The sequence below is a fragment of the Sparus aurata genome, chromosome 3 (assembly GCF_900880675.1).
Source record: "Sparus aurata chromosome 3, fSpaAur1.1, whole genome shotgun sequence".
Classification (NCBI taxonomy): Eukaryota; Metazoa; Chordata; class Actinopteri; order Spariformes; family Sparidae; genus Sparus; species Sparus aurata.
In genome coordinates, this window is record NC_044189.1 from 32,805,697 (window position 1) to 32,833,102 (window position 27,406).

The window sequence follows — 27,406 nt, forward strand, 5'->3', positions numbered from 1 at the left end:
CTTGAAAAAAATCTGGCCCCCTGACCAATTTCACCCTGGCATCCCTGGGTTAGGGAGTTAGGTTTAGCACTTGTCTTTTTGTTTCGTTTTCTTTTCTGTAGGGTTTAGATAGATTTCGGGCTCCAGAGGTTAGATTGGTTTTGTTTGTTGTTTTAGGCCCGGGCTCACCCTGAAGCCACGCTCCATCACTTGTATATATATCGCACCCATCACATATTGCACCTGTTGTCTTGTAAATAAATTGTTTGTTTTCACTTAACTTACACCATGTTTGGGTATTAGTTATTTATGTTGGGCTCGGCTCCCTAGAACGAGCGTTACAGTGTAGTCATAGCTTCAACTGTAAAACTGATTTACATTTAGTAGACGCTTGTGTCCAAAGTAACTTACAATAATTCATACACTGATGGCGGTTGCTGCCATGCAAAGTGCCGACTTAATGTATGTATGAATTACTGTAAGTTGCTTTGGACAAAAGTGTGCTAAATGTAAGACTGTCAGTGGTTTCCTTATACTTTTCAGAGCTTGGGGCATGGCTGAAAAAACACAAATGATATGATAAATCATAATTTTCGACAAACAACATAACAACGTATTCATCCCGAGAACAAAACATAAATGCATTGGGGTTTGTGATCAGCACAAGGTTTTATACTGGAGGTGGAGACAGGAAGTGGTGTTGTCTTTGTTACCCGGTGACTTTACACAGAGAACCCCTCCCTTTTCTCCATTCACTCCTGTGCAGTGGTGTATGCTAAAAGGTAAAGATGCGAATTCACACTGCGCCTCGTACATCAGTGAGCGGATACTATAGCAAGCAGGTCCACAGCCTGTCGAAACCGCTTCGTATGATATGAGCGTCTTCACTGGACTAACTGAGGACCGCGTTTGTAGGTGAGGAGACTGGTGTCGCCTGTTGCTACTGTGCCGGTCACTGCTGTCTTGTGTTCGCGACGTGTGTCCAGTGTTATGGTCGCTGCCTTTATTAAGTGTGGCAACAGGCATTGTTTTTGATACACTTGGTCTTAGATTTAGACATTGTATTATTAAAAATCGGTGGTTCTGCGTGTCATTTTGCCATTATTAGAAAAAAGGCTTTTACTTGGTGTCGGCCGTCCAGGTAGGCTGATGCGTGATGTTTTCTCAGGGAACGTCCTGCCAGACGCCATTTAAATATATATATATATATATATATATATATATATATATATTCTTAATATTTCTTTGGTTCTTTCCGAAATAACGCAACATAAAAAATATAACCAAACATGAAATTCAACGTTTAAACCCACACATTAATTCTGTATAATAGGAATCTGCGCTGTTAATGTATTTATTTATTTTTTTTAATTACAACTTTCGTCCTACCTCGCCTGCAGTTTATGTGATATTTTTCTAATAAAATATGGAGGGTGGCAGCGACTATTTCCAACCAATTCTAAAAGTTTAAATTCTACTGAAATAATCGCTGCAGCGTTTCTCTCTCTCTCTCTCTCTCTCTCTCTCTCTCTCTCTCTCTCTCTCTGTGTGTGTGTGTGTGTGTGTGTGTCGACATGTAATGTCGCTAATAAAGGTAGGGAATATGAATCTTATGTTACAACTATTGCAAATCAGCAAAGTTGGATGCATTAAGCTACTCAAATATAAAATGGTGTTTTGCGTGACGTTGTCTCCGTTTACAAGGCGCACACCCTTCAGGCAACGTTTGTTTTATCAGACTGGAAACGCTATTTACATTAAGCTTGTTTGTGGAGGTGATTTGTGGTGTGTTATCTGCTGTTTGCCCAGGTCATAGAAATGCTGTGTTCGCTAAGCCGTGACTGTCAAGAGAGAGCAGAGGGTTTACATAGATCACTTGCATGCGGCAATTAAATCGCATCCCTGCTGTCCATCGCTAATTTCAGGGTGCATCCCGATCTGAAGGTGATGTTCACATTCACATGTGGTTATTCCAGCCTGTCCCAGTCACAAGGCGGTATCCACATCTCTGACAGACGAGACGAGGCACACCCCTCAATTGTCATACGGTCTTGTTCTCATTTACACAGAGAGCGCATTCAGCCTCTATTTAATGTTTTAAAGTGTTGTCACTGGGTATTTAGACACAAGTAGGCTGTCATTAAGCTTATGAAATGACTCGTATTTCTAATTGACCCTGGTGTTCTATTCTGGTGAGAGCATTGTAGCAATAACTGAGGGCGATTTTATAATCTTAAATTAAAATGAATAGCAAGTGTTATTGGTTGTTGTTTATTTTAGGCCCATCTGAAAATGTGAAATATTGTTAAACCTTACTAAGCAGGTTTGACAATATGTAAGGCTATTGAACTGCAATACTAGTACAGTCATATTTTTACACTATTTACTTATTATGGTGCTGTGCTCTCTTCTTAAATTGTCCCACCTGTTGTCTGTCCTATATGTATGGTGGCAATCAGTTGTCCCCCCGGGGGATTGAAAAAGTATTTTGTATTGTATCTGTGATACAGTTTGTGCAATAGTATCCAGGTTGTAGAATTGCTTAATTGATCATTTGCTGGTGATTAGAGCTACAGTCATTGCCAAGAGTTTACATATATATCTTGGCAGTCTTCAGTTCCAATGATTTGTAAAGCTCTCATTTTTCTGGGATGAATAAGTTGAACACATATGTAGGAGACTATGCGGGCCTCACGTGGACGGCACCATAGATATAAATGTAAGGGACTATCACTGCTTGATAATCAAGGTCAATAATCACTGGTGATTAATTTTACACTCGTAGAAGGGGCACCACCTCCATTGTTTGATTTACTAGAATAGGCTGGAGGGAACTATTCCAAACATCTAACTGTACAAGTTTGACTTGGACAGCTAGAGTATCAATTTCAAATCAATTTATTCAATCTCAATATTCTGAAGCAGTGAATTCTTTGCACGTATCCATCGGTTCTCCACATTAAAATTAAGTTCCAGACAAAGACAAATGATTATATATGTTTATTGACTAAATAATTAGGGGTAACATAAATGAACTGAAAATTTTAGATGAACAACATATAACAGAAAAGGTAAAGATTGTAATTAGAAATAAATAAATTATGTGACCGTCGGCAGATGGTAAAGTTAAAGGGTCTGGTTTTATATATTAAATATTACGGGAGTAATCTTTTAATACTAACGAGACCCTAACCTCAACCTTCTTCAGTTCATAAGATAGAAGTCAGAACTTTAGACAGAAGTCAGAACCTGAGACAGAAGTCAGAACTTTAGACACCACTCATTCTCCCGTGTGTGGATCCAGCTGTATGAAGACGTTCAGCCTGTTTTGTCTGGGCGTCAGGAGGCACTGAAGCTTGGTCTCTTTGAGAGTTCTGGGTTGGACCACGGCACGGCGCGTCAGTCCAGTAGCCAGAGGGAAGGCCGGTACCCTGTTGAGGGACTCTTGGTCCGAAGGCCCAGCGGGGTTTCCGCCTTGGGAGCGCTGGGGGCAGAGTTGATCTCGGCTGGGAACACACAAAGTCTCTTTTGTTGGAGACTCCTTGCACGGCTTCTGAGGCAAATGATGGACTGCAACGTTCTTCATCAGATGATCACAGTCTTGAAAAAGACTTTTTCTTGATGTTTCAAGGTGGTTCTCAAGTTCTGATCCTTTCACTAATTCAACTTCTTCTGGATCAGGTGGTGATACTTTAAAGTTATATTAAAATCAAATCAAAAATCAAAAAGAAAATAATTTGTTCTATTAAAGACTTGGATAAAAGTAGAGCACTTAAAGTAGTTCTTCAATTCGCTTTCTTAGAGCTTGTTGCAAAAATAAAAGTAAAGATTACTTTAAAAATAAATGAAAAATAAATAAGTGAAGAGAAGAGGAGAGAGAAGGAGAAGAAGTCAGGAGAAGAAACGGGGGGCAAGAGAGCCCAGAGAAGAAGACTCCAAGTCATGACCGAAGTCAGGACCCAAAAAGGGAGAGAGTGAGCGAGTGAGTAGAGAAGAGAGAAGAGAAGCGCAGAGCATCTTCTCTGTTTTTATGACCTGCCGAAGACACACCGAATAGTCTTTTTTTAAGTAATAGACTTCATTTGGGCTTGATAATAACATGGGAAAGCTCTATAGTATGGCCTTCTTGGCCATTTGGAAATCTGATAAAATTAGGAAGATGAAATTGTAGTTCATAGTTATTCAGAACATATTGAAATGTGGATGAGTATAGTATTGGAATGCAGCAAAGATTGAAATGTCACAGACAGGGTCGTAAAACGCTTTGGCCTGTGAGGGAGGGGGACTGGGTCATCTTTACCCTAACCAACATCTACCCCCACTTCCTGTCATCTGATGTGAAGAGAGAGAGGATTCTATTGTGCTTAGTCGTTAATTAGTGAGAGAAGGTCCCTGATGATCTGTTTATAGCAAGAGAGCAACACATCGTCCTAATCTATAGGGAGAAGAGGCCACGTACTGGACATCGTTTGGCCTGAGAAAGAAGGAGTTCATCTTCTTTGTGAGGGTGAAGAAGCGAATATTCAGTCAAACAGATAGGCTTTGTTTGTTAAGTTAATCTTGTCTTGTGGTTGAGAGGTTAGAGGTCAGAGGACGGGAAAAGGAAGCAGAGCCTTGTGATGGAGACATAAGGGCTGATGTTCCTACACATACTACTTTGTCACAAAAAGCAATCATAATGAATTTATTAAAAGTCTTCAGAAAATGCGACCAAATCTGCTGGACCAAAATTATACATACAGTAACTTGAACCATCAGTTTTGGTGATTATAAAAATGTCTGTTTTTTGTTGCATGGCCTCTTAACTTCTTCTGAATGAGAACAGCTGATAACCTTACGGGCCCATTTCTAATAGTGCCTGTTTGAAACACCCATTCGAGTCAGTCACAAACACTACAGTGGGAAAGTATAAGGAGTTCAGCATTGATCTGGAAAAGTGCATTATTGATTTGAACCAGTCAGGAAAATTACTTGAAGTAATTCCAAAACAGCTACTGGTTTTAAGCTCAATCTAGTCCCAAACTATTGCCTGCTGCTGAGAAAGGAAATTGATTAGGATGGTCAAGAGTCAACCTAAAAGAAGACAGATGTGAGTGTCCCCTGTCCGGCATGTCTTGCATTGCCATGGGCTGAGAGGCTGCCATTCAAGAAGAAGCCCTTGCTTCAGACCCCACACCAATGGAAGTTTGCTGCTGATCACATGGACAAAGAAAAAACCTTCTGGGGAAAAATGTGGCCACATGAAACACAAATTGAGTTATTCTGCCACAATGAGCAGCAATATGTTTGGAGGAGAGAGGGTGAGGTGTTTACCCCCAAAAACACCATGCCTACTGTGAAGCTTGGCGCTGGTAGTATTATGCTGTGGTGTGGAATAATGAAGAAGGAGGATTATCTCCAAATTGTTCAGGAAAATCTAAAATCATCAGCCAAATTTAGTTGAACTTAACTAATTATGTTAAGAGAAGATTGTGGATGGCAATCGAAAGCACCTAACTGAGGTGGAAATGGCCAAGGGACATTTAACCAAATACAAGAATTACTGTATGCATATTTTTGAGCAAGCAGATTGGGTCACATTTTCAGTAGACCTGTGACAAAATTAATTACTGAACCAAACTTCATGAATGTATTTTGTGACAAAGTAGTATGTGTCCATGCTTTTGTGCAATAAGATGTTCAGGGGAGAATTGATGAGGTGACTTGTGGCATGCAGATTCACTAATGACTCTAATTTCTAGTATTCATTTTACATAATAAATAAATGTTAATTATTTTGCTGTTAAGTTAAGAATGTGCAGCCAAAATGAATAGGGCTAGGATAATAAGATTTTTATATTTCATTTGTTAAGTTAATTGTTCAATCATAAAATCTCACCATGAAGGACTTAAAAAACACAGTGATTAAATAATTTTGCTAATGTTGGCTGCTTTTGAGCGGGTGTTTGTGGGCTGCTACGGTCTTGTACATTTCTAGTCAACAAGACTAGTGTCCCACTGTGATAGATGCTGAAATACATGTGTCGGTCTGCTGTCTTTAGTTACAACAGCCTTTGAACAAACTTTGCAGCGGACCATGGTTTATTCGAGGTCACCACAAAACCAAACTACTGACGATACTGCAACTCAGAAAAAATATTTAGGCCTATATGCCATACTTGTGCATTTCAATTGCATATTTAATCTCTTTATCCATTTGAATTACATAGTTTCAGTATAAACAAACTATTAAACTTTATGTGATGCATATAAGTCAATCTAACATAAATGAAGTTCAAGTAAGAATGAAATTTATGTAATAATACTAATAAACCCAATGTATTTCAAAAAGACAACCACCAGGTTTATATATTTATCATTATTAAATCCAATTTGTTTAAAATTCATAACAATCAGGTTCATGTATAATTATTGATTAATCCAATATATTTAAAATGCCTAAAAAACAGCTTTATGCAATAAATCGAATTTACTTAAAATGCATCCAATGTATGTATATTTATCAATGAATCCAATGTCCAGATATTTCACATTTTGATTTTCATCCATCCAATACATAAAGAAATAAAAGTAAGACAATGATTTCTCACATTAACAGTTTATTAGTTCCATGTTCAAACATTTACATATTTGCAACAACTGACCTTTGCACTAATAAATGCAGATTAATAATCTAATAAATGCAAACATTTAAAAGCTTATATAAAAGGGAACTATGAACTCTGTTCTTGAGATCAAAGTAGTCAAACAATTCCTTTGATCCAATTTTGAAATAAGGATCCACATTTTCACGATTATCACGCTCTCAGGTGAGCAGGTGCACCCCATTGGGCTCAACACTTTGCTGCTTGTTACATAACACAAAGAATATATCATGTAAAAGAAAAAGTAAACAGACCTTTGCAGCATTGACAAACTCCCTTGTGAACGTACTGGTTAACCTGACAGTGGGTGCTGGGGACTCTGGGGACTTGTTCACACCAATTTTTCAAATGTCTGTTTTGGAGAAGCAATTCAACCTCAGAAATGTTTATGTTTAAAATATTAATGAGGTTATTATAAAAAAGCAGAAATTATATCTATTTTTTCACAAGTGAATAAACAAGCTGTTCTCATAGGAAAATAAGGTTCCCAGAAAACTACAGTTTTTTTTTTTTTTAAGTGGCAGACCCTGCCACCGTTCTACCTTCAAAGTAAAACAGTATAAACTATGCTTTCCTCTGAGGTCAGTTTGTGTATTTAGTTTGTTCAGTCATAAAAAAAAGAATTTAAAAAATCAGTCAATGAAGATCTCTTCTCATTAACATTTCTGCCTGAAAACTTCAGAGTGCTCCTTCAATGATCTGAAAACTAGTTTGCACGAGGACATTTGGATTAACAAATCAGAACCCTTGCCCTTTATCAGGCTTATAGTGACCATTAATCATCCTTTTTTCTCAAATTTCAAAGCTACTGTTGGCAGAGATGGACAGAGTACTCGACCCCAGTACTTGAGTAAGAGTACAAATACTACTGGTCAAAATTTACTCCGTTACAAGTAAAAGTAGCTCAGTCGACATGTTACTTGAGTAAGAGTAAAAAAGTACTTGCTTTTAAAGGTACTTAAGTAAAAGTAAGATTAAGAGTAAATTTCTTATTTTTCACATCAATGAATTACTATAATTTTTTCTAAATGAATTTAAGGACCTTTTAACTCTTGTTTCTGAGAATTAACTCTTTGAAACCACCTGCACTGATGCTTTTAGAACCACAATCTTAAATAAAGCCTGCAGAAACACCTGTAAAAACAAATCAAATGAATGGGATCACAGGAGGACAGCACAGTGATGTTGATAGGTTTTCATGTAGTGAGTCCCCGGGACCCACAGGTGGTGAGTTAAGTGGGTCCCTGGGAAATTCAATGGGTCCCGACTCCCCAGTTAAGAAAATGTATTTCTTTCTTATATTATTCTATTTCTTAAATTTTATTGAGTGTTAAACTCCTTTGATGGTGGTATGATATGGTTATAATAAACGGATATATTCATGTATGTTCGAAATGTATCTGAAATTAAACAAATTAAATTCCAAATCTGAAAAGTTTATTGTAAAACAACTGTCACAGTGGCATGACATATGACAGTAACAAAATGGCGGCTGGCCTTCAATGTAGTTTTCATCATCACCATCGGATTATGTTTTATGTATTTCATTACAGCACGTCCCCTAAATGTTAAAATATAATCGACACAAATGAGCACAGCATCGAGCAGTGGAAATGTCGGTTTATTTACTATGAAGTTTGTATTTTTAATTGTTGAAATCAGAGGTGTAGCAAGCTTTTCAAAAGTGCGGGGGATGGATGTGGTGGTGATGGTGGTGGTGGTGTTTTTTTTAAATAATTTTGGGTCGGGGGTTGATGATAAAAGACACTTAAATATTACATCTGTGTCTTTAATAACCACACCCTGGCATGTAAATGTGACATCTGTCTTGATTTGTTTAATTATAATATTTATAATAGAAGCTTACTGCAACTGTACTTTTTTTTTTTTTACCATTAAATGTTTTTTTAAACATTATCATATTTTATAATGTTCTGTCATGGACTATGTCACTTCACTGCTAACAGAAAAGAGAGCTGCTCACTGCCAGTTGCAGTTTTGTCATGATTGTTATTATTAGTACTCAGATTATCAAAAATCACAGTTACATGTCAGGATGTGGTTATTATAGACAGATGAAATATTTAACTGTCATATGTCATCACAGTAACAGCGTTACATACCTTAGCAGCTGTAAACACAAACACATTATACAACACATCATGTGGTTTGGTGTCGACCTGTTTACTGAACGTATCAGGAGTAATCAACGTTTATAATCATCAGAGAACGTTACAGACATTGTTTTTGGTTGCTCTCCGTTTCCAGAGAATTCACAGAGAAGCTGGAGAAGTTTGTGACATTTTCATCCCGGATTTTTGTGAGGAGGGAATTAAACGTCTGTCCCAAATAAACGCCTGGTCTGTTAAGTGGTTGAGACAAATACACGCCCGGATACTATTTGGTATTTTACGGCAGATCCCGCCTCATCAGCACGAGCTGAACAATAAATCTAAAGGCAGGAACACACCAGCCCAACCGTTGGACGTCTGAAGCGTTTGGAGAGACTCGGACGAGGTCGGGAACAAATATGTTTGGTGTGTTCGGCTCTGTCGGAAGCTTTCGGAGCCGCGCGGACGTTGTCGGATCCGACTGAGCATGCGAAGTCTGAGGAGGAGGGCCGTCGGACGTCTGAGCCATTGGATCCTCTGATTGGTTGTGTGCCAGCTGAATGGCCGTTCTGATTGGCGTTGTGCTAGCAAATCACCGCGGTGTGTGGGAGGGACGGAATACTGTGTGAGCTTTGTTTTTCTATGCACTCCGTTCCGTCATTCCCCGTTTTCATGTTTTGCAGTACTGGCACGAGACTAGTTGTTATCTCGTTCAGGACAAATTAATTTGTGTTCGTTTGGTAATGCCTCGCTGCATGTTTAGTATGCAGCTGTTTTTTATCGGAAATAGTTAAGTTTCGTTTTGATCGAAAGTAAAGAGAGTTGCGTGCATAAGGTTCTCGTTTACAACTCACAACACAAGCGCCACCCGCTTATTGCATCTCGCGCAAGCGCAGAACGTACACGCTACTGTGGAGTAGGCAGCACGTCGAAGCGGTGTGTTCAATGCAACTTTTCTGCAGAACGGGTCAGACAAGAGGCAACGGAGTGGTCGGAGAGTGGTCGGATAAGGCAGTTGGACGTCTGGGCGGTGTGTGGGGGCCTTAACATAGCAAGAGAGGCGGGACTTAAGGCAGAACAGCCAATCATCAGCCGGTCAGTCCCAAAGCCGGTGTCATGTTTGAAGCAGCAACAGGAGAGGGAGGAGAGAGGAGGCAGCAGCAGCGAGCGCAGACACAGAGCGGCCGGAGAAAGTGACTCCGGCCGCAGTAAGGTGTTTGTGCAAAACTGCAGAAAAACTGCAGAAAAAGTGTGGGTGTTGAACCCTCTCATCGGGAAAACTGTGGGTGTTAAAACACACACATCCTCCACGGGTGCTTGTTGAAATGAAATCAGCGGTGACGGGCTAGTTGTTTTGGTAGCGGCTAAATTAGCATGTCGCGATACTTTGTACAGGGGATCACGTCTGCACCGAGTAGATGCGCAGAGGGTTGAAACAGCGCTTGTCCGGTCTGCTAACAACAAGGTTTCTTTTGTCAGTTACTGTGATTAAACACGATTTGTTTAATGTTCACAATGTATCGTTTTTCATGGGAAAAATGAGGTGCGTCCCCGGGACGCATGGATAGTGGGTTTAGTACGTCCTTTCAGATTTTAATGCGTCAGGGACGCAGGACGCGTACCTAGCAACATCACTGCAGCAGATGTTGCAGATGCAGATGTTTATTTACAATCATTAAAACTGTTACCAAATGAACCTGCACCGTCCAACTAACTCTCTATCATTTAGCTAAGTTGGGAACTGGAACCCCCTCAAAGACCAAAACATTGGTCTTTGAGGGGGTTCCAGTTCCAGAATCACTGCTTTACAAAAAACCACATCTGATGCAGCCATTGTCGCGGTTTTGTGTTGACAAATGCAGTTGAGAGCGTGGCTACTTTGGTGGTATCCTTATGGGGAGGGATGATGTATTTCCGCTTTTACGTAGATCCCAGTGGAGAGCGTGCACTGTGATAGGTTTCCTTCTTTGACAAACACAGCTTGTGTCCAATAGTATTTTAGAAAAAAAAGAAAAAAAAAAAAAAAAGAACAGACCTGAAAGTAACGAGTACTTTTCAGCCTTCCTAGAAATTAACTCGAGTAAAAGTAAAAATATTTGTCTTGGAAATGTATTCAAGTAAGAGTAATAAGTACCAAAGAAATCTAATACTCAAGTAAAGTACAAATCCTCTGGATATGTACTTAAGTACAGTACTCAAGTAAATTTACTCCGTTACTGTCCACCACTGACTGTTGGTAGGTAAAAACGTAGGTAAAAATCATTTCTAGACTATGTATTGTATTCGCTCCGTGCACAAGATGGCGACCGCTGAGGTTCCAACTTGAGTGTGTGGACTAGTACTTCCGGTCAAAACTTCCGGTGATTTGACAGCGAGAGCGGGAGAGAGCGAGAGACAACAGCGAGTTACATTAGCAGAAAGATAATTTTTCATAATGAGTGTGTTTAAGATTCAAGAGAGGCGACTTGCCTTTCAGAGGGTGAGAGCCTCTGCACTTCATTGTTGTGTGCCATTATGTACCGTTTTGTCGCGTTACAACAAAGAAGTAAGCTTTCATGCATTCCCCGTTGACGGAGCGGTACGGGCTGAGTGGATGCAGAAGATCCGGAGGGATGACTTCAACCCGACCAAAAACACCCGGGTCTGTAGTCGGCATTTTAAGCAGACTGATTTCAGCGTGACTGTCGGGGGGCTGAGGAGGCTGAAGAAGGGAACTGTACCAGTGTACTTTTCGTGGAACGGGTATGAACTACCTGCGCCCAGAACGAGCGTCTCGGAACGGCGCCCGCGGGCCGAGAGTCCCGCCCCAGAGTCAGACTCGGACTCAGAGATGGAGACTGAAATGGCTCCAGATCACGACTACTGTGTAGTCCCACAAACAGGAGCGAGGGCGAATAATTTGGCTGATGAGAACGAAGCCCTACGTCGCCAGATTACGGAGCTACAACAGCAGTTGGAAGTCCTCAAACTTCGCCAGCGTTTTGGCATAGAGCGCCTGTCTGCATCAGATGAGGACGTGCGCTTTTATACCAGGTTTGCGTCCTACAGGAGTTTCATGGCCTTTTGGAGATTGATTGAACCTGCTGTGATTCACAAGATGGTGCGCATAACCAGCGCCAAGACAGCCTCTGCCAGCATCAGCACAGCCCATCACCCAACAACGGTAGGTAACAAATGTGGTAACATGAAGTGCATATTAGAGTCATTCTATAATTAGGGGTACATTTCATTTCAAACAAAAAGTCAAAATATCAGTATTCTTTTTAAATAGATAAACTAGATGTTTCCATAATATATACCCTTAATGTGCTTAATTCATTAATTGGCAAGGTTAACGTCAAATTACTTTTTAACCATCTTAATGAAAATAAACATTTGATTCATTCTTTTGTCACGTTCTGTCAAACTTATTCAAAAGTATATAATAATTTTGAGCTTCGTGATGGACATTCTGCAAGATGCTGTGATAAAAGATGAAAGTCTTTTCAACATAAATCCACATTACACTGAATTGTAAGAGTTATTCATCATCCATATGTAAGACTTAAGAGTTGTAGGCCTAGTGTAACTCTGAAATTTGATACAAACTCTTTTATTTCGTAAATTGCCACTGTTGGTTTGTGGAGTTAGCTATATCTAATTTAAAAGTAAAAGCCAACCAGCTGATATTGATATTATTTTATGATTTATATTATGTAATAACAATGTAAATGCCAAGGTAACTAAACAGAGACTTTTGTTTTTATATCTCAACAGAAACTGAGACCCATTGACGAGTTTTTGCTGTTCCTGATGTACCTGTCAGTGGGTTTCCCTCTCAGGGACCTTGCAGAGAGGTTCAGCATTCACCGCTCTACTGCAAGTCGGATCATCTCGACATGGACTCACTTCCTGTACTGCCTGCTGGGAAGCCAGCGTCTTTGGATTCCTCCAGAGATAGTGAGAGCTCACCTGCCACCTGAGTTTGCAGCTTTTTCTGACACACAGGTGGTCCTTGATTGTACAGAGATATTCTGTCAGACGCCATCCTCTCTGCTCCTTCAGAGTGAGGTTTTCTCCACATACAAATCTCACACTACATTCAAGGCCATGATTGGCATGGCACCCCACGGTGCTGTCACCTTTGTGCCTGGACTGTATGCAGGCTCTATGAGTGATCGCGAGATCTTCAAGCTGTCCGGGATCGTAAAGCTGCTGAAGCCAGGTATGGCGATCATGGTGGACAAAGGGTTTGTTGTGGACAACCTTGCTCCTTGTAAGGTGTACCGGCCTGCCTTTCTCAGCAACAAACAACAAATGAGTCGAGAGGATGTCAGACAGACACAGTCAATTGCACGTCTGAGAGTGCATGTGGAGAGGTGCATAAGGAGGGTGAAAGAGAACAAGCTGTTCGACAAGGACATACCACTGTCTATATGCGGGAACATTGATGAACTGTTCAGTGTGGCCTGCTTCCTGGTCAATTATCAGAATGGGCCATTAGTGAAGACGTGGGCAAGGCAGCAATGAATTTAAAGGTGTAATATTCCGGTGTAAATTTAATCCATGGCCTAACACACCGTGAAACTGTGTAAGAAGCCCACTCGAGAGTTCAAGTTAGCAGATCACTAATTAACGTAGTTTTAGCAACCTCAGAAAAAGACAGCACGACAACAATACACTGCAGTCTGCGCCTCCAACAAGAAACTACCATCAAAAAGCCACAAATAATGCGACGATTACCGAGTGCGGTTATAAATGCTCAATTCCGTTCTTTTCTCTGTTTGCTCTCGATAATAACTGTTATAAACTGGCAGGTAAGACACATATGAACTTTGATTGCATTTCCATGGAGTCATAATCATACATTTTCATCCATGAGCCGCGGAACTCTACTGCACTCGGTAATCGACTCGTCGGGACTTCCCTACCCCAGGAAGCTGTTAGAGAGCAGCTCCTTTCACAATAAAAATCCAGCTAAGCGAGCAGAGTTTTAATGCCCTGAAGTATTTGCTGAGACCCTATTTGTACTGCTGCTTAAGTTTTATGCTGTTCTGAGCATTATTTGTGGCTTTTTGATGGTGGTTTCTTGTTGGAGGCATAGACTGCAGTGTATTGTTATCATGCTGTCTTTTTCTGAGGTTGCTAAAACTACGTAAATTAGCGGTCTGCTAACTTGATCTCTCAAGAGGGCTTCTTACACAGTTTCACGGTGTGTTAAACCATGGATTAAACTTACACCGGAATATCCCTTTAAGATATATCTTGACTATTTTTAGCTCCCCTCTTGACATTGACCTCTCTGCTGAGGTGAGGCGGGCCCTGACTTTCTCAACCTTGTTGGCTCGCCGGCTGATTCTGCTTGATTGGAAGCTCTCCATCATATAATTGCTGGGTTAAAGAAGTTCTTTATAACCTGAAACAATTCACTCAGTGGCTCCACCAAGAGATTTTATGACACTCGCAACCCTTTCTTGGAGTTTGTTGACTGTCCTATCTGGATGCTGAGGAGGACTAAGCTCAGGTCTTCCTATCTCTCTCTCCTCCTCTGCTTTCTATCGGTCTTTTTCTTTGTATGTGTGTTGTTTGTCCCAGCCTGGTGTGAGTGGGTAGGTGGGACTGGGTTCAGGGGATTTGTTGACATACTGTTGTAAATGTCTCTTTTTTCACACTGTTGGATACAACTATGACATTTTGTTGGAAATTTCAATAAAAACATTTTGATAAAAAAAAAGATATATCTTGCTTCTGAAAAAACAATTCTTTGTCATTGTCATCATTACATTAGCTTTGGGTTTTTGCTGACTTGAAAGGAAAATAAAAACTCCAGAGATGACATTAGAACATGTAGAATTTAATACGTTAATATTGAACAACACCTATTCAGTGACGCTATATCAACAATCCACATAGCTTTTTACACTCAGGCTCTCATTTCAATCAGTACAAAAGGAATGGTCTCAGGTCAATTGTAGGCCCATTAGTGACATTAGCTCTGGTTTTGTAGAGATTAGTTAAACCGAATAATGAAATCTCAACACCGATTGAACAATTATCGCTTCAGGTTTTGTATAGATTTGTAAAGATGAACCATAAAACCTCATTAGTTCAGGCTTTGTATAGATTTGTAAAGATGAACCATAAAACCAGAACAAAAACATTTACCAACTGATTGAAACCGAACCGATTGAAAGAACCATTGATTTTTAAAACATCAGATCAAGTAATGATAGAAAAAGAAATAATCCCCCCTCTCTCTTATAACCCTAGCGACCTCCGCATCCTTATAAATTCTTTGTACAAGAACGTCCTCCTCTGCAAAAGCAACAAAATCGCACCACTGCATTCCGGTGATAAGCAGCTGGCCTTGCACCTGCCAATAGTAGCTGTGGCCTGGCTTCAGGCGCAAGGCGCCACTCTGCATGTGCAGGTACCCGCAGTCCACATAGCTCTTCACGTTGGGGCACTTCACTTCCACTAGCCCGAATGGTGGTGCCTCCATCGGATCAAAAACAACACCATCTGGAGAGGATCCGAGCCAGGGAGCATCTGGGTGGATGACAAATCCTGATGGCCAGTAGCTGACGTTTTTTATGTGGGCATATTCCTGAACAGCAACTGGCTCCAGTGCCAGCCCCCCTCTTCATCAAGGCTGTCTGAACCCCACCTTTGCGGATGCGTTCTGCAAGGTTCTCTGCAGAGCTGTTACCTCGGACATGGCACACCTCCCGGAACCTGGAGGAGGTGAGCCTCATCTTCCTCAGGCTGTGCCACTCTGCGCTGCCTCTCTGTTCCCTTGTGGCCACCTCAATGGATCTTGCCATATCGAAAGTGATGTTAAGCGACATCAGATTTAGATGTTGTTGGTGAGTGCACACAAAGGAACGTGGTTGGGTCCAGCCTGTGACCATCTAACGGCAGGGGTGGTGGAGGGGGTGCATCTGGGTGGTGGATGATGACCCTACTCACTGGCACTGGGTGCTGATATGAAATCGGGCTGCCTTCTTGAACGGACCCAAAGGCTGAATCGACGAGGGGGACATCACTGCTTATGGAGAGTGTGGTAATAAGTGGAGCAAGGTCTGCCGTGAAGTCCTGGTATGCCTCGTCAACCTTCAGGACATCTGGGTCTGGCAAGTCCCCCCGCACTGCTTTGTAGCGCTTGCTCCTTTGAAAGCAGTTATGTCATCATGAGAAAAAAAGAAACAATACCTCTCAAAAGAAAAAGAATCTGACAATAACTGCAGAATACATTACTACTTGACAGTGAATATTACCTTACACCATCAGCAGCTGTGTACTGTCTTGACTTGGGTTTGGTAGAGATGAAGACCATGTTACCCACCCTGCCTGGTTTCACACCCTATCAAGTAAACAAACAAACAAACAAACAAACAAACAAACAAACAAACCTTTAGGACAAAAGTTGGTTAGCAACCATAACATACCATCAGCAACTAACCACACTAATACACCAGACGACCTTCACAAGACGCTGGACAAGTTTCTCCAATCCCCATATTAATGCGATTGGCAAAGCTACCATAGCTAACTGTAATAGATCTGGTAATGATGCGGTTGCTTTGTCTTCATTGTGCTTTTTAAACAAGGTGGGTAGAGTTTATATTCAATTTCAGAAATAAGTGGAACATCAACAATTTGTGATTAGCCTAAGTTCTTAAGTACTTACCAGTCTTCGCGGTTTATGCCATCGCTGCTCTGTTTCTGTGCAGCTGAGGACAGGTGGTACTGTTTTCAGTTGCAATGTAGAGTATTTTGTGGTCTGATATAGCAGTGCAACACTGTGGTTGCAGAGAGCAGTATCAGCCACACAGGAGCACTCAGCCACAGCAATCTCAACTGGTGAGCTGTCCTCAAAAGTAATCTATGAATAAAACATGATTTTAGTATTACAATTACATTAAGTCATTACATAACAACTATAAAAAAACACTAAAGAGAGGTGAGAGCAGGCTAACTGTTCAAGCACATTGTAGCGGTATGATTCATTAGGCTACCAGAACAACCAGAACAAATAAGCCTGCCTACCTAATCTCTTAAAATATTTTAATGGTATTATAATACAGTTAGAAAAACAGTGTTATTAAAGCCTTGAACAAGTTAGTATAGCCTAGACTGAGGGTACAAAATCAGCTCTTACCTCACACTGATTAATGTTCCCACCATGAATAGGCTTACTTAAACTTATGCTCCAAAGAACGGGAGCAGTAACAAACAGTTTCTGGGATTTCCATGAGAGTATAGTTCAGGTTTAAGTCAAATAAACAGACTTAAGTTTTATTATTGTTATTCTACATCCACATCACCAACTATAGCCACAAAAATACCCCAGAATCTGACTTGAACTGGTTCAACACATGTTCTCCCCTACTCTGAGGTCGTGAGGCTTCTCATGCTTCCTCATGGACCTATAACAAACAGCCCTGACGGTCACTCTCCCTGCAGGGTCTTTGTTTGACACTGTGGGAATTCAACATCATTCATGTAATGTTAGTCGATCAAACAACCTAATGCACTGACAAGGGTGGAAAATAATCTTGATCACGGCCATTGGTGAGTGGTTGCGTGACTTGTCTGTAGTTTTCTGAACCAATCAGTGTTGCCACAGTTACCTTGAAAAAATAATCTGATTACTGCTTTTGAAAGTAACTAAGTTAGATTACAAGTTACTTTATTAGTTACATTCAGCAGCTGCTGACAACACCTCGCTGCCTCAACATAATGATGACAGTGCATTTTTAATAGTAACGCCAAGTAAACAATGCATTTTAAGTTGAGGCCCTGGCTTCGATTTAAAATGTTTAACACCACCTGGTGGGACTTGCTCTGTAAACTTAACTGTGCTGTGCTGCGACTCCAAACGTTTCTTCAAATTTGACGTCGTGTTTTTGAAGCTTGACAGTACTTGTACAACGAACCTTAATATTCTCATCTTTAGCTGACTCAAACTCAAAATAATGACTGTATTTCCAGCTAAGAAAACGCGCATCTCTCTCCTCACTCCATTGTTGTTTGTGTCACTGAGTTGTGTTACACGTGAGTGTTCTCATGCTGAAAAACGTGACTTGTCGCATGCGTGACATCACCCCCCGAGACATAAGAAGAAAGTAAAAATATATATTTTTAAGTAAAATTACAAAAATAATAGTAAGGCACAGTGACTTCAATAATTAACTTTAATCTGATTACTGGTTTATAAATATTAACGCGTTAGATTACTCGTTACTGAAACTACAAATCCGAATTTGACAGCTATCTAAATGTAGTGTCCGATAGCGATATGTTTTCTCTGCGCCCTATTGAATCGTTTCTTCTGGATCTGAAAAGTTAGCGCTTTTTCAGGGTGCTGCTGGGATTTTTTTGGTCGTACGCACCTCAACTAAAACACGTTAAACGTTAAAAACAATGGATAATTCTACAAATCTAAAATCTCTACAGGACAACTGACCTAAATGTTAGCTACATAGCTACTGCTAGCTAGTTAGCGGTACCATAATGTGAATGTGTTTTGCTATCAATTTCAAACTTACCTTCATAGTTGTCAATAAAACTTGACAGGTACATCTTGTACCCCTTTTCCCGTTTACTCCGGGGGGCAGAGCATCCCTTTCGGACGAGTCTGTGGACATCCGATATGGTTAACTTTGGCAGGTCTTGGAGACATCTAGTGTAAAACATAGCCATTTTTGCCGGAAGTACAGACGCGCACACTCGAGGGAGCGGAAGTAGGGTCTTGCAACGAGCGAATTGTATGCTACAACTATGAAGTCTGTTCTTGAGATCAAAGTAGTCAAACAATTCCTTTGATCCAATTTTGAAATAAGAATCCACATTATCACGATTATCACGCTCTCAGATGTGCAAGTGCACCCCATTGGGCTCAACACTTTGCTGCTTGTTACATAACACAAAGAATATATCATGTTAAAAAAAAAAAGTAAACAGACCTTTTTGCAGCATTGACAAACTCCATTGTGAACATACTGGTTAACAATTGTGTAAAACTTGGGGTTGACAGGTAATGCCTTCAAGTACAACACCAACATCTGAAGGATCGTCTCCAGGACCGGCTCCCTCCACCCGAATGACATAGATGCCCATTGTTGTCTCTGCATTCCCTGATTCAGCCTCTGCACTTTTGCTGTCCTGGAGGATAAACAAAAAGAACAATGAGCTTTTTAAAAGGCAAACTTTCAGGTATGTAGGATCATTCAAATGTATATATTTAAAAAAACATTTTTTTCAAAACCTGACACAAAAATTCAGAAAGACATGAAAACTGAACATATGGTTCATATTGCTGCAGTCATGTAATTAAAGTGATAGTTGGGGTTCTTACCCATGTTAAGAGTAATAAATCTGTAAACTTTGACCTATCAGCTGTTGTGAGACCAAGCGATTCACAGGGACTGTTCTCCAAAATGAATAAAGTTGATCTGCCCAAGCAACACCCACACAACACTTTTTTGAGCAGCAACGCACAGCTGTAAAAATATTTTTAGGGATGCTCAATACATACGGTTGTTCTTTAACTTTAAGATGCTCTTTTCAGACCCCTTGCTGCCAACATTTAGAAACTACTTTCTTTCTGAGAAATGCCACTGTATCGCCATGTTGTGCATCCTTAAAAAAACGTTTTAGCTTTGAATCACTATTATACAACAATGGTTCCGACCAAGCAATCTTGATTGGTCAACACGACATTTTGACCGTGCTCAAATCAGCACGACAGCACGCCTGACTCATTACTCAAAATATTACTCCGCCAAGTCTGTAGCAATAGCGTATCCATGACAACATATTAACTGCCATAGCTGGAGCAAAAAAAAATAAAAAAAAAAAATGTTAAAAGTACGGCTTGAAATTTAAACTTTCTGCCGTAAAATATGCAGAGGAAAAGTCAGGAGAAGCAGCCGCTAGACGTTTCTCTACCGACCCCAAGAGAGTGAGAGATTGGCGATAAAATAAAACAGAGCTTCAGCGTCTGTCTGAGGACAGCAACAGGGCCAGGCTGCCTGCTGGAGGGAGGAGGAAGGCTAGCGAGGAGCCTGAGATAAACATGCGGGAATTAGTTATCGGCAAACGGGCACGTCACGAGAGAGTGTCCCGCAAAATGATCAGGGCGATGGAGAAACAAATGTACGCCACCGTGCGTGACAGCAGAGATGAGGAGTTATCTGTGAGTGCTGGTCGGCTGAATCGTTTTCTCCGCCGCAACAACTTCACTGGCAGAAGATTACTATTGCCCAGCAGGATGCCAGAGAATTCACCGAGAAGATGGCGAAGTTTGTGACATTTTCATCCCGGATTTTTGAGAGGAAGGAATAAAACACCTGTCCCGAATTGCAGCCTGGTCTGAAAAAAACGCTTGGTCTGATAAGTGATTGAAACAAATAAATGCCCCGACTTTTATTTATTTCCCCTTCAGTGTAAGAGACACCATTGTGACAGCGGTAAAAACGTTTTACAAAAAATATAAAAGAATAAAAATCAACATCTTTGTTATAACGTGGGTGATACAAATAAGCATTTTCTGTTTATCTGTGCAGTATTGATTTAGTTCGGGAAATTCCGAGACCGCGATAAAACATTAACGTCAGCTCAGAGTTCATCATCTGGGACTAGAAAATCCTTTCTGTTGCTAGGTCGTTACTAAGGTTTGGATTATTTGCTGGAGTGGTAACAACGTTCCATTACACATATCAGTCAACTGACGTGACTGATTTTTTTTCAGTTATTAGTCAGACCCCATGTGTTTCCATGGAAACGCGACGCACACTTGCAAAAACCTTTAAAATTTGAGAGCAAATGTCCATCAACATGGTTATATTTTGATAATACATTTTATTTGTGTTGGTATTGGTTGTATTATCGCAATATTACCTTCGAGGGTGTGCTTTAACTTCATTTGAGCACTTCAGTGCTGCTTGCGGACCTCGGCGCTTCGGATCGCTGTCGTGCTCAAATGACGTTAAAGCACACCATCTCGGGTAATATTGCTTAAATCAAAAATGTCCTTGACTGGTCTAGATCCACTTCATTCATTTTGGAGGAACACACTCCTGTTGAAACGCAATTTACAGCGGACAAGTTTCTCATTTGTCTTTTAAGACCAATCATGCTTAACACTGATCGCTGCGTAGTTTAATCTTTCAGTGCACATTATACACACAGCCTAAAAGACAATTAACAAAACCTTACATGTAAATATATCCATGAAGCAATTATAATCTAAAAGAGAGTAGGTTTACGTAAACGTACCATGTATTCTTTGACAACTGTCTCCACGTCTTCATTGAGGTAGACACTTAGGCTCTTCAGGACACATTCACGCTTCAAGTTTATGTCGTCATTCTGAAACAAGCATACAACAAGTTCCCAAAGAAAATTACAGTTACTACAGTTGAAGTAATGCTGCATTTTAAAGTTTAAAATGTAGTTTTAGAGTAGAAAGGCTGTACTTCTGGACCCCCTCCATAGACATGCTGATAAAAATACTTTGCTAGAGAGAAATTGTTTGCCGTATGTGTGTATTAAGCTGCTTTAATACAGCGGTCACTGAAGGCGGTGTCGAATCTTTGGTAATAGGAATTCATAAACCCATATTTGCTACATGAAACCACTGTAGGCCAGCAAATCTGTTAAGCGTTTAGAAAAGAGAGAAGAGGATGAGGAGGATGAGCAGGAGGGGGAGAGAAGAAAGAAAGACAATTCCTAAGAATTCCAGTTGCATTCCAGCAGCTTGGTGCGTGACACCTTAAAAAAATAATACATTAAAACACTTACTTTAGCCGTCTGCGCATTATAGTGTGGATTTTCTGTCCAGCAGATCCTCCTTTGGCACAGAAAACCCTCATCAGATCATCAGTGTGTCTGTCGAGTTGTCCAATGAATTTTGTAATCAGAGGAATAGTGGTTATATGCATGAACTTTGTGTTGTTCTGCAAGAGAGGAGAAAATACAGGATATACTTTACTTTAAACAATATATATTATACACTGAATATATTTTACATCTACATTTCAAACAAACGAGTTCGAAACTTACTTCACTAACTTCAAACAGTGCTTGCCATCTGTTTTGGACCTCTGTACTCATTGGCTCCTGAAGAACTTCTTGTCGTCTGTACAAGAAGGTACGCTTGCATCTTTTCCTTGATCACTGCCTCGTTATTCTTCTTTTTTACCTCAGTCAATAGGGCAACCCTTTCTGCCTCTAGGCTGTCTGTAGTTTCTCCTCTGCCTTCCGGGGCTTCTTTATGTTTGAAGCTGGTTTCCCCTGACCTTTCCGTTTGTTCTTAAGTGAGTTGACAAGGACTTCTTGCGTGTCCAGCTCGGCCGAGCTTGGTGCGGAAGTTCATCATCTTGACCTTAATGTATTGCTTCCATCCACAATACCCAGTACGAGTTCCATTCTCACGCAAACATGGGTGGGTCTGTACCAAGGCCTCAGCAACTTCTTCAAACTGTTCATCCCTTGGATATGCTGTGTACTTGATAATTTCTTCTGCAAGGCCTTCAAGAATATCAGATCTGACTTTCGGGGTAAGAGATAGGAGAGTTCCATTCTCATTGAAATCATCATTTCCCTTCTGGAGCAGCAACACGGCACAAAATGAAAAGCGGGGCACAACAAAGGCCTCAGGCCAAGAGCAGGACCGGGACTCAGGAGATGACAATATAATGGTATCATTGCTGCTACAAGAGTCAAATGATGCTGAATCATTTACTTCTTGTGAAGAGGAACTGGAAAATGCACTGGGGGGAGTCACTGGGATTGTGGAGCAGGTAACTCTAGTGGGTGGAGCTGGGATTACAGAGCTTGTAGCCTCACAAGTTAAGTATACCTCTTTCAAAGTACTTCGATCTTGAATGTCTGAAATTGACAGGAGGTTCATAAATGCATTTCCAAAGTCTATATCTTGGTACTGAAGCCTGAACTGCTCTGTCACTCCAAAGAAAGTCTTAATTTCCAGAGCCAGTGCATCCACAGATGTCGGCATTCCGGATTCAATGATTAGCTTTCTTGCATCATCACCACTTCCAAAAAGGACTCGGAAGCTAACTGCTCCTGCCATTCTGCTTTTTCAATCTAAAGTGCAGATGCAAAAGGACAGCCATTAGTCAGATTAAATAAATGTAAACATGATATTTAGGTTCTCATCCCAATAAGTGTTATATAATGGAGAAGGATTCTTTGCTTTAATTTTACCTTAAGTTACTTATCAAACATTTCTTTTTGATTGACGATTTGGTCTGCTTGTCGCGCTAAGGTGTTATTGTGCTACAAACAGCCAACATTTCTGTATCAAAAAAAAAAAAAACTATTCAGATAGTGATTTATTTTATTAATGCAATAAGAATTTCATGTAGTTTCAAGAGCTTTATTCAAAATACAAGCACTTTTCAAACCTTGAAAACACCACATTAAAATTCAAGCTTTTTTAAGGATCTCAAGCACCCATATGAAGCCTGCAACTGACAGAGTGACATATAAGCCCCCGCTTCCCAACTGGCCAAATTTAATTTTGTTTTTCTTTTATGGATAGTACGCATTTAAAATTCAAATCAACGGATTTGTATTTAACATACAGTGCCTTGCAAAAGTATGAACACATGGCATATAAGTGTTAAAGCTACTAATACTTTTACAAGTTGGTGTTAATGTCACTGTAAATATAACTTATCTAAATCAAACCTTGAACGATGATGTGTCTCTTCAGGGTTATCATACGCTTAGATCCAACTGTGTAGGCCACAAGTGGAGAGCAATCAGTCAGCTCCTCAAGCTGAATCAGGGCAACCGCTCTGCCTGGTGACAAAGTCAACTCGAAGGCTCTAAAATGATCCCTATGCCAAGCACAAAATGGAAGAACAATAAAACTCAACTCATCTCTCATTATGCACATTTGTAGAATCTCTGCAAATTCAGGCATTCCAGCAGTTGAACCACATGCAACTACCATTCCATTTCTGTAATTAATTCCTTTAGTGGTGACATTTTTTGCAAGATGAACTTGACTGATATCTGGATACTTCTGCCTAAAAGCCAACACAACTTCATTATTCAGAACATCAACCTGGACTGTAGAGACATTTGTAACTTCCAAATTTGATGTACTGAGACTGGATGAATATATCTGATAACTGATCAATTGCTGGTGTTTGGCTGCCAGTGAGAGTGCAATATTCCTGAAGTTATTTGTGCTTCACAGCTTCTTGTTTAAAGAAGCTGTGTTTAGCTTTGAATCTCATCGTCCATACATCTACGAGAGGCAAAGCACCTGATCAAGTGTGGGTAATGCTCAAGATAGTGGTGTTTCGGTTAAAATTTTTCAGCCTGGGTTAAGCTCAAGTAGTCTCTGTCTGTGCTCAGACACTTTGACATCAAGATATGCAATTGTCTCATCAGTGTGAACAGGTGCCACAACTAATTCTACAATTTCCTTCAGGTTTAATATCACTTGCCAAGCAAGCTTACCCTCTGGTATCAAGTCTCCTACTAGGAATGGAAGCAATCGTATGAAGTTCCAGTTTTCATGGGCGTTGCCACCTATTGTCTTCTTACAAGAAAAGCTGTGTGGTATGATGTGAGACCTATTTTTTTTGTCACTCCACATAAAAGGAAAATTTGAGGATTAATGTGTTTAGGCATTCAAGACTGAAATACTTTTTAGAGATCAGAACACACGCCCTCTTCACTCCACAGCAATTTTTTTCAGTTTCCAGTGCAGACTTCAAATGTGCTTCATGTATTTCTTTGTTTCGTAGCAAAAAGGCACTTGACTGAATATCCTTTGACTGAATATCTACTTTCTGAGCAGTACAAAATCGACAAATATAATGCCCTGAGAAGCTTTCAACAAAACCAGCCAATCCGTGGGCTCCTAAATTGTCAGCTATAACACTATGGACTGTTCCTTTCAAAAAACTGTCCAAGCTTTGAGATGAACACACCGTGCTTTAGTAAGGTAAATAGGTCTTGTAAAAGTGGCTCTAATATTTTACCATAGCCATATACTTTTACATCGTCACTCTTGCACAAAACTATGGGGCGCCGATTGTAAAGTTGCGCATGCTAAAATAAACAGCAACTTTTTGCCACATTTAGCAAAAAACACGTGAATTTTTTAATGTTGCTTTTGACCAGATTTACAGCAATATTGTGAACTTTATATTTACTTCTCTTGTAAAAATATAATTTCAGTGTTTAATCTGAATAAAAAATCTAAATCTAAATGTTAAATCTAAATGTTAAATTTAAATATTAAATTTAAATATAAATGTTAAATATGAATATAAATATAAATGTTAAATGTTAAATATAAATGTTAAATATAAATATAAATGTTAAATATAAATATAAATGTTAAATGTTAAATATAAATGTCATGGGTGAAACTAAATATTTAGCTAATATGCAAATCTACACTGCCTGTCACCGGAAGTACCAAAATAAAAGCGCATTGACGCCAACGAGTGCTGTCCACGGTCTTCTTCGGGTAGTCAGACGGAGTGTTTGTACTGCACTGCCTCCTCACCTGCTCTCATGCTGCCTGCCACCATGTCCAGCGACTTGGCTGGAAACATTGGAAGGGCGGCAATACAGAGTTTTAGCAATGCCACAGCATGACAGCGACAGTAGTCCTTTTCACGGAGTTCCTGCATTATCGTCGCAGCAGCTGTTCGCTAAGTCTTGGCATTGGTTGTTCACACAGAGCCTAGCAGCGCTGGCGTAAAGACGGAAACCGGCACTGCGGAGCTGATGGTACACGTCACAAAGATGATGTCTGTGTGTTTTTTTCAAGGTGTCTACCTGTCAATCTAAACATGTACCCACTGACTGTTAATAATCATATGGATGCTGTTATAAAGTTTTTTTGCTCTAAATTGCATAACGCCATCAGTATACTGGAAGCTGTCAGATGCAGGCTGTTTTCTGGGGAAAGTTCGAAGTCTGAAGTCTTGGTCGGGAGGCTAACCATCGTGATTTTTTTCAACACAAACACCTTGTGACTTAAAGGGTTTTTTTGCCAGTAACAGATGCTGTTTTTCGGGCAGAAATGCGAGGAAGAGTCGGTGAGACAGGCGGGAGGAAAGACACTTCACCAGGTACAGCTGCGGTATTCTTTTCACTGCAAACACTCCGTCTGACTGCCCGAAGGAGACCGCGGATAGCGCACGTTCGCGTTAATGAGCTTTTATTTTGGTACTTCCGGTGACAGGCAGTGTAGATTTGCATATTAGCTAAATATTTAATTTCACCAGTGACATTTATATTTAACATTTATATTTAGATTTAACATTTAGATATAGCTTTTTATTCAGATTAAACATTGAAATGATATTTTTACAAGAGAAATAAATATAAAGTTCACAAATATTGCTGTAAATCTGGTCAAAAGTAACATTAAAAAATTCACGTGTTTTTTATACATGTTTTTTTGCTAAATGTGGCAAAAAGCTGCAGTTTATTTTAGCATGCGCAACTTTACAATCGGCGCCTAGATACCAGAAAGGTACCGTGGTACCCATTTTTTGCGCGTTTTATTAGTATCGGTACTTTATGAACTTTGAGTCTGTCAGTGCGACAGCAGGGCAGTGTGTCTGTGTGCAGCTTCTCTCTGCTTCCTTACTGCCTGCAGCCAGAATGGTATGGAAGCGAATCTGTTCCATAAATCAAATTAAAATGCATTAACAGAAATGCTTTTTCATTTTCAGAATGTAGCTGCATTTTTTGACTCATAAATAAAATTAGTAATAAATCATCCAGATTACATTTTCATTTTCTTCCTCAAGACTGCTCATTTTGTTACACAAAGAAAAAGAAAACTGATTTGAAAAACTGTTTTGAAGCCCGCCCCCCACAAAAAAAGGTCCAAAATTTAATTTGAATTCGCAATCCCAAGCGGCGCAGGAGAGTGACGTCAGCGGCCTCTCTTCTTCTTCAGCCCTCAGTCTGACCGACCGTGCTACGCATCTACATTAGGGGGCGGCGGTGTGCTTATTCGACACTGGAGCAAGAGAAGGGACAAGAGGAGAGTGTGAAGGCTGTGATGGTAGCATAGACTGTGGTATATGTTTTCAGAAACAGCGGGGAAATCACCAACATGTCCAGTTCTGTACTGCGGTCAAGCCAGCCATGGATCGCGTTTGCTTGGTTAAATCAGCCGCACATTTTTTTTCCAGTGCGCAAATGCTCTAACATTTACAGTGATCATAATGAAGCCGCTCTGAAGAGCTGCTGACAGTGACTGTGGGTCAGACTGCAGTCTCACAGTCAGACCCATGAAACACACACAGTACTTTACAGTCAGTATTGCTGGTAATAAACTGAAGGTATCAGCGCTGGACCGTACGTCGACGTCGCCCCCATATTGGATGTGGCAGCTCAACCCCGTGAACTAATACAAGTCAATGGAGTGAACTTTATAAAGCTCCTTCTACAAAGTACTATAAGCTAATGTCTCTCTCTCTCCCACACCCACGCACCTGCAGCGGGTCACAAAATCACCGGCCTTTTTATAGCCTGGAGCCTCGCGCCGCCCTGTTGCCAGATGATTTCGTGTACTACACGCGGTATTTGGCTAAGTCATAGTTGCCCCCGAGCATGGCTTCCCCGTGCACACCCCCTCCTACTCTGACTTTGTCTGTGAGCCGTGCATTGTCCTTG

The 27,406-nt window shown here is 40.5% G+C and overlaps 1 protein-coding gene across 4 annotated transcripts in view; it reads left to right on the top strand.

The window, feature by feature from the left end:
- The first annotated feature begins 668 nt into the window (after positions 1 to 668).
- lrrc3b (leucine rich repeat containing 3B) overlaps positions 669 to 27,406 on the top strand; it is a 76,229-nt gene continuing 49,491 nt past the window's right edge. The window contains exons 1-2 of one of the 4 annotated variants that reach the window (XM_030412195.1): positions 684 to 894; positions 18,753 to 18,931. The gene's annotated coding sequence lies outside the window, so the exon portion shown is untranslated. Of the gene's footprint in view, positions 895 to 18,752; positions 18,932 to 27,406 lie in introns of all 4 variants that reach the window. The other 3 variants (XM_030412197.1, XM_030412199.1, XM_030412196.1) reach the window with 3 other exon arrangements.